This window comes from Mus caroli, unplaced genomic scaffold (genome assembly GCF_978045245.1).
Source record: "Mus caroli unplaced genomic scaffold, Mus_caroli_1 scaffold_2, whole genome shotgun sequence".
Taxonomy (NCBI): Eukaryota; Metazoa; Chordata; class Mammalia; order Rodentia; family Muridae; genus Mus; species Mus caroli.
Window position 1 is genome coordinate 29,699,366 of NW_028227257.1, and position 7,807 is coordinate 29,707,172.

Genomic DNA, 7,807 nt, shown 5'->3' on the forward strand with positions numbered 1-7,807 from the left:
TGTCAGCTCACAGAAATTGGATTAGGCCATTGGATTAGTGAACTGACCTTCCTGGAAAGATTGGAACATATTAATTTGACCCTCTGGCATCGCCTACCTAAACGGAACTAGGGTATACATTCTAAGAGAATTTGAGCTTCTGAAGGAGCTCTTCAAGAAGCTGTAAAAGAAGTTAATATTGCATGTGGAAAATAATTTGAAAAACACTGTAGAAATAGATATTTGGAGGAGTTCAGTAAATTGGAGGAAGAGATTCTGCAGTTAGACAAGCTAAAAGCACTAACATTATCCTGACCTGTTTAGCACCTTTCTGATTTCATTCTAATTCTGTAACTACAAGTTTATGCCCAGATGGCCTGTGATGTGGAGGTTTTTCTGAGAGTTAAAAGTTAATGTATAACTTGCTTTTGCAGACACTGAACTGTAAATTTATGTGTGCTTTGTGCTTTCTGGTAACATAGTGACCTGAGGTTTTGAAGGAAAAATAATGGGTTTGACGAAAATAACGAAAAGGCTTTTGCTTATGTATTATTGTATAATAAGGAAGTGTGTAACCAATAAAAGACTGAGGTGAACTCAGAGAGAGAACCTGCAAGCTGTGTCCGAGAGCAGCTTCAGAACAGCAATGAGTGGCCTGTCAGTGTGCACCTGCATCTTTGCCTGAGACTCTTCATTTTGTGCTGATCCAATCCATCCTGTCTCAAGACCCTTGAAACAACTGAGGCCGTTCCTGGGAAATTCGGTTACACAAGATTGTTCCTGAGGGGAAAAATATGACAAAGGTCAGCAATCTTTTCAAACAGTATGATATCCCTATTGATTTTGTTTGTACTTGCATACTCATATGGGCAAAAGCCCTATGAATTAAAAAAATAACACAATCATTTTAGGTTTCAATATTCTTATACTCAGAATTAATTACTCCTTGTCCATAACCTTTCTTTTCATGATGTACACCTAAAACCTGTTAATAAACCCCTAGAACACAAGATCAAGGATCTCAGGCTCAACCTAGAATGGGTGTTTTAATTGACCACTGACTTGTCTCAAGCCTGTTTTTTCTTGCTATTACAGATATGTGCTTGTAATGTGTAAATGCTCACTGAACTCCATGAAGAGGAAAGAGTACACTCTATTCTTGACTCTACCTTTAAACTTTCTATCAACTACTCTAACTGTCCAAAATTATTTCAATCAATCTAACTCCCCAAAACTAAATCAAATTAGGAATTTCATAAAATGATTAATTCTAAACAGCATTATCTCATGAAAGTTTGTCTTCATTTTGATCTGTGAGAAACTTGAGCAACAGAATGGGCTATCATCCAGAAAGTAATGGCACCAGTATAAGCACTGAGGATCTCCTGGTGTCCACTCCCACCAAGCCAGATAAATAGGGAATATGGCAGTGACAAGCATGACAAGGCATATCAATAGCGAGAAGTAATTCTGGGACAAAACTCCTAGGGTCATACCTTTCCAGGGTACACCCACTACAGGAACTCCAGTTACTTGCCAAATCTTAAAAGCACTCAAATGTCATTCAGGTAACAAAACCTTTTCCAGAGGATGGGCAGGACAAGGCAATGCCCTGAACCACTATCCCCTAACAAATAGTGGGATTACAAAGGAGACCTGGTTGAAGCACTCATAGTCTGTTCTAAGCAAGTAACAGGTGATCCTAGAAGTTCACAACTAAGAAGACACTATAGTTGAACATAAGCATGGTCTAACACATCCTGTAAAGGTCCCATCCATTTGTATCAGTACCAATTACTTCACAGATCAAGGTGGGCATAAAACATGGACAGAGCTGCTAACTTAATTGGCTTCCTGTAATAACCAGTCATCCCCTCTGAACAGTTATGTTTTTATATCCTGGAGCTCTTCCATGGAGCCTCCTACATTTCTCTATCCATGAACAACTAACTCAGTGTATCTGACTTAATGTTATTAGACCTACTCAGGACCAAAGGGACACCTGGCTGTGCTCTTGAGTGCTGCACCTGCTAGCTTCACATGTCTAGGGGACGGGGTGGTGGTGTTTGGTTAGCACTGTAGCTGTTGCTATAGGTGTAGCTTCCCCATTCAACAAACTTCACTCATTGAGAGTTTATAGCTGGGCAAACCATTTCCATGCCTATCATGAATCTTTCCTAGAAGGAAATACATCCTGCTTAGTCTTGGGGAATATTCACCTTCCTACCCCTGGCTTGATTATCCTCACTTGAATTATTCTATCACAAATGCTTGAATCTCACTTAGAAAGGGGAATAAAAATGTCTTAGGAGGCAGATGGAGGGAGGGGATTCAGTGGCAGTGGGGATGAGGAGGGGAATGGGAGGCATCAGGATCAGGGTGGGGAGAAGCAAGAGAGAAGGCCAGAAGGCCTGGAGAATGAATGGAAATTTGCAGCTGGTGGAAGGGGAGGGGATTGCAGTCATCACTAGAACCTGCCAGAGACGGGGGATTGGAGAGGCTCCCAGGAATCAAAGCAGGGGAAATCAACTGAGATACATAGCAGTAGGAATATAGAACCTGAAGAAGCCACCTCCTGTAACCAGGCAGGACCACCAGTGGAAGAATAAGAACACCAACCCATCTACAAAACACTTGACCCAAAATGAGTCCCATCTAAAGAAATGCAGGAACAGACATGGAGCAGAGACTGAAGGAATGGCCAAACAATAACTAGCCAATGCCTGATACTGAAAGCTCCAAAAACCTTATTAATAAAGATTTTCTTTTTTAACTATTTTTTATTAGATATTTTCTTCATTTACATTTCAAATGCTATCCCAAAACTCCCTTATACCCTCCCCTTGCCCTGCTCCCAAACCCACCCACTCCTGCTTCCAGGCCCTGGCATTCCCCTGCACTGGAGCATACAATCTTTTCAAGATCAAGGGCCTCTCCTCCCAATGATGGCCGACTAGGTGCTCTAGTCTGAGAACCCTAGGAAATGGCAGTCAGGACATTGATCTCTCAGGTATATTTGGTCACCTGAGTAATCCAAACTGCTGTCAAAGTATGGAAGCTTTCAACCTTCTTCCTCAGCTGCATTTCTGTGGTGGACTACATTTGCTTCAGTGTTGGTCGGTTATCTCACTTTCTTCATGTGCTCCTCTTCAGTTTTAAATCCACAATAAATATCAGGTAGGACGGAGGACTCTCATTCACTGGTCTCTTTTCCTTCTTGCATCCTTCTCACTCAGTCAAGGCACAGCTTAGAAAAACACTTAGCTATATTGGCTTTGAAAAAGAGTAGGTCTTTATCTGATAGAGGAAAAAAAAAGATACTGAGTGACTTTGCTCCTGTACACAAGGTTAGCTGCTGAGATCTATAACTGATAACAAGTAATGGTCCTGTCTCACACCTCTGAGCTGACATATTAAGGTCAACCATGGTCGTGGCCTCTTCCCTGGTGGTTCGGACTGCGGAGAACAGGGACATGAAGACGAAGGCCACCGTGCCGTTGCTCCAACCTGGGCCTATCAGGAAGCTCCCTAGGAAGAAAGCCAAGAAGAAGTTCAGGAAGAGCAAAGCTCTGTCAGGAAGTGGGGCTCCGGGAAGCCGCCCGGTGGCTGTGGCAGCCCGACCGCCTAAGGCCCCAGAGAACTTTTCTCAAAATTGGAAGGCGCTGCAAGAGCTGCTGAAACAAAAGTCACAGGCCGCAGAAAAACCTCTTGTCTCTCAGATGGATGACAAAATGCACCCCCAAATAATCCAGCAGAACAGAAAAAAGGCCTCAGATAAATCAAAGGGAGACAAGCAGAGGACAGAAAAGCCAAGACTGCTAGGGGTTCTTTTACATCTGCACCTACGGACAGGAAGATGCTAGTACCTCCCACAGATACCTCTGCAACAGAGCAGAAGGAAGGAGCCAAGAAGAGGACATATAGTGACATCTCTTCTCATCAAGGGGATCTCAAGCCTAAGTGGAAAGCTACAGAGGCAGCTGTTATCTTGAATCAGCCCACACCCACTGAGGAAGACATCTGGTTTGATGATGTGGATTCAGATGATATTGAGGCTGCCATAGGCCCAGAGGCAGCCATGCTGGTATGGAAGAGGCTGGGGCAGAAGAAGAGGACCATCTCTCTGGTGGCCTGACAAAAGCCTTGGCGCTGGATTGTGAGATGGTAGGCGTGTGTCCCAAAGGGGAAGAGAGCATAGCAGCCTGTGTGTCCATCGTGAACCAGTATGGGAAGTGTGTTTATGACAAGTACGTCAAGCCAACTGAGCCAGTGTCTGACTACAGGACAGTCGTCAGTGGGATCCGGCCTGAGAACCTGAAACAGGGAGAAGAGTTTGAAGTTGTGAAGAAGGAAGTGGCAGAAATGTTGAAGTGCAGAATCCTGGTGGGGCATGCGCTACACAATGATTTAAAGGTTTTGTTCCTTGACCATCCAAAAAAAAAAAATCAGGGACACTCAAAAATTCAAACCTTGGGCAATTAACATCTGTTCCTTAGAAGTGCGAGATGAGGTAAATGGATGAATTGCTAGGGCTACTTTTTCTCTTGCCCAGAAGCCTCACCATGCACTTGCTAGGTGGGAGAGATGTTTGGAACAATAAACTTTTTTTTTTTTTTTTTTTTGAGACAGGATTTCTCTGTATAGCCCTGGCTGGCTCACTTTGTAGACCAGGCTGGCCTCGAACTCAGAAATCTGCCTGCCTCTGCCTCCCAAGTGGTGGCAGAATGCCAATAGTTTTCCCATGGTTTCTGCATTTTGTGCAGCTTAGACTTTGTGTGGGTCCTCCAACAACTTGAGTGGGGGCTGTTCTTTAAAGCTGTTGCCTGTCTGTGAATCCAGTTCCCCTAACAAGAACTCCTTGTTTGGCCTCTGTGGATGTGGAGTGTCGAGACCCACAGACTTGATGTGCTGGGGTGGAGAGATCTAAGGGGGGATGTGGGTTCCACCCTTTCAGATTAGAAGTGTCAGGGACAATGTGTTGAGGAACTATATCAGTAGAGTTTCTATGGGGGACAGTGATAGGAATGAAAAGTGGATAAGTAACAAAAAACAAACAAACAAACAAACAAACAAAAAAAAAAAAAACAAGGCTTTTTACATACAACCAGACAGATTTACACATGACCTCTCAGAGACTGTAGCAGCATGCACAGGTCAGGGCCACATGTTTCCCAGAACTGAGCTATGTGGACTCAGGCCTCTATCTGTAACCCAGAAACTACCTCCAACTGATAACAATTTATACAGGGAAGAAAATTAGTTCTCTCCTAATGACCCTCAATGGGTCTACAGAATGCACTTAAGGGTTGACTCCATGTGTAATAGTAGACAACCATGCAAAATGAAATCAGTGGTACTTTGGGATTGCTGTTTGCTTGCTTGCTTGCTTGCTTAATGAAGCTTGGGTTCAGTTTTTTTTTTTTGTTTTTGTTTTGTTTTTGTTTTAACTAATGGGACTTTTGCTTATATATCCTTTTTGAATTTGTTTTTGTGTGGAACATTTTGCATGCAAATGTGTGTGTCTCTCCATCTATATGCGTTTCTTAGGCTTTCTCTTTAACTCATTTTTTTTTGTCTGTTTGTTTTGTCCTATTTTGATGTTTTTATTTTGTCTTAAGATTTTTATAATTATATTATTTACTTTTTAGATGGCTGCTTGTTTTCTGATGATCTATAGATAGGGTGTGGACTTGGATGAGTGGGAAAGCTGGGAGGATCTGGGAAGAGTTGCAGGATGTATAATCAGAATATAATATATAAAATAATCTATTTTTAAATTGCATATTCGTACTAATTTGATCTCAACACTGTACTTTATCTAGGATTACAAATTCACTGGTGGCCAGTATCTCAACTATATGAAGAAGATTTTCAAGGCCAAAGGAAAAGGAATTTTAGAAAGGACATTACTCTAGGATTTGAGGTGAGATATTCAGGAAAGGAAGTAAGCTAAGCTGTCGGCCAGGAGCAATTGCAAAGATGTGATGTAATGTTTTGAGCAGTCCTGCCCTAGCGTCTAGATGCCTTCAGTTTACACTGACTCCCAAAGTTGTCCTTTAACCTACACATACAAAATCCATGCTGGATATGTCCCACCACACACAAATAATGTGATTGTAAATTATAAACACACAAGTAAATGAATGACAATATGTTATATTGCCAAAAGAAAAGAAAACAAAATGAAATGAAGATTACTGCGGGACACAGGCCAATCTGTTCACTGGTCAGCGGCAGAGGCTTTTATCTGTCACCAGGTGGCATGATTTCTCCCTTGGTGCATCTCTGCAAGCTAGCTTCATTGTGAAAATAGACCCTCTTTGTCTCTGCTCTCTGTATACATTTGGACACGGTATGGAGAAATGGCTCAGGGCTTGAGAACATTGGCTATTCTTACAGAAGGCCTGGGGTCAATCCCCAGCACACACATACAGATCACAACCATGTATAATGTCAGCTCTAATGAATACATTTCCCAGTTCTAACATTGCAAGCATCAAGTAGTCGAGGCAGTACACAGGTAAACATGCAAACAACACATACACATGAAACAAAAATAACATTTCAAAAAGAACTGTGGGGTTCGTTCTGTGCAGTTACTGTGGAGTTGCTGAGCTCCGTAGGGTGGTCCCTGTCTACACTGCTTTGGCCAGAATCTTAACTTCATAATAAATTCAGGAGATATTAGAAATTTCTTCAGTTCCCTTTTCTTGTGTTTTGGTCTTAGAAACATACCTTCTAAGTTTTCTAAAAGCCCGTGTCTAGGGCATTTTCTTTCTTTCTTTCTTTCTTTCTTTCTTTCTTTCTTTCTTTCTTTCTTTCTTTCTTTCTTTCTTTCTTTCTTCTTTCTTTCTTTCTTTCTTTCTTTCTTTCTTTCTTTCTTTCTTTCTTTTTCTTTCTTTCTTGTGGGCAGTGTGTGGGGGGGGACCCAACACATTTTTTCAAAAACAGTTATTTCAGTTAAGTTAAAATCCTATAATCAGGACAGCCACAATTCCAGTCACTCCCATGGGAAGTATAGATATGTCAACAGACACATCTGGATGCTGAACAAGCCATTAACTCCATAAAACTAAAATGAAACAGTCGCTCAGAGTGAACAGTATTTCCAAGCACTTCACAATCATAATAGCAGAAAAGCCTGCAGCTTTCCCATTTGAAGGGTCACATTTTCTACTAGGCTTCCTTCACTTACAAGGGCCAACTGGCACAGCTGGGGAGAGGGTCAGGAGGAAATCAACTCTGTCGATCCAGAAAACTGCAGCTGTTATTACAAATGGCCCTGACAGTCCATTAGAAGTGGCTGTGTGAGACTGTGTCCCAACCTGTGTCCCTGGAGTGACCATTATGTAGAACCTCCCCAGTCCCCTACCCTGGCATCATCAGAGCCACACAGCTTGAGTAGGGCAGCAGAACCAAAGGGGGTAGGTGGTACTTGGTCACTTTCTCAAGGCAGTTTGTCTGCAAGCCAGGAGGAGGGGCAGGGGTGGTGGCCTCAGGTGAGAAGTACACACTCAGCACTCCACCCCTTCTGGGAAGTGGCAGGAGAGAGCCTCCTTAGGGGACTCCTGCTTTTGCAAAACAGTGTGCTCTCAAGGCAATTAGGTTCCTCTCTGTGCTGGAGCCCCACTACAGGGTGCACACCCAGGAAACGGTGACCTTGAATCCAAAAGGGGTGGGTCTCCTTGAAAAACACACTTTAGGAAGGCAGGAGGGGGGTCACTCCTTGCTTTACCATATCCTTCCATTACCCACCACAGCTCACTGCTGCCTCCCACCCTGCACTCTTGGGGTGCAGCTTTCTCTCAGCATTCTAGTAACAGAAACC

General features: G+C 42.9%; 1 pseudogene; it reads left to right on the top strand.

The window, feature by feature from the left end:
• The first annotated feature begins 3,045 nt into the window (after window positions 1-3,045).
• Window positions 3,046-4,501, top strand: LOC110288997 (RNA exonuclease 4 pseudogene; annotated as a pseudogene).
• Window positions 4,502-7,807: the final 3,306 nt, after the last annotated feature.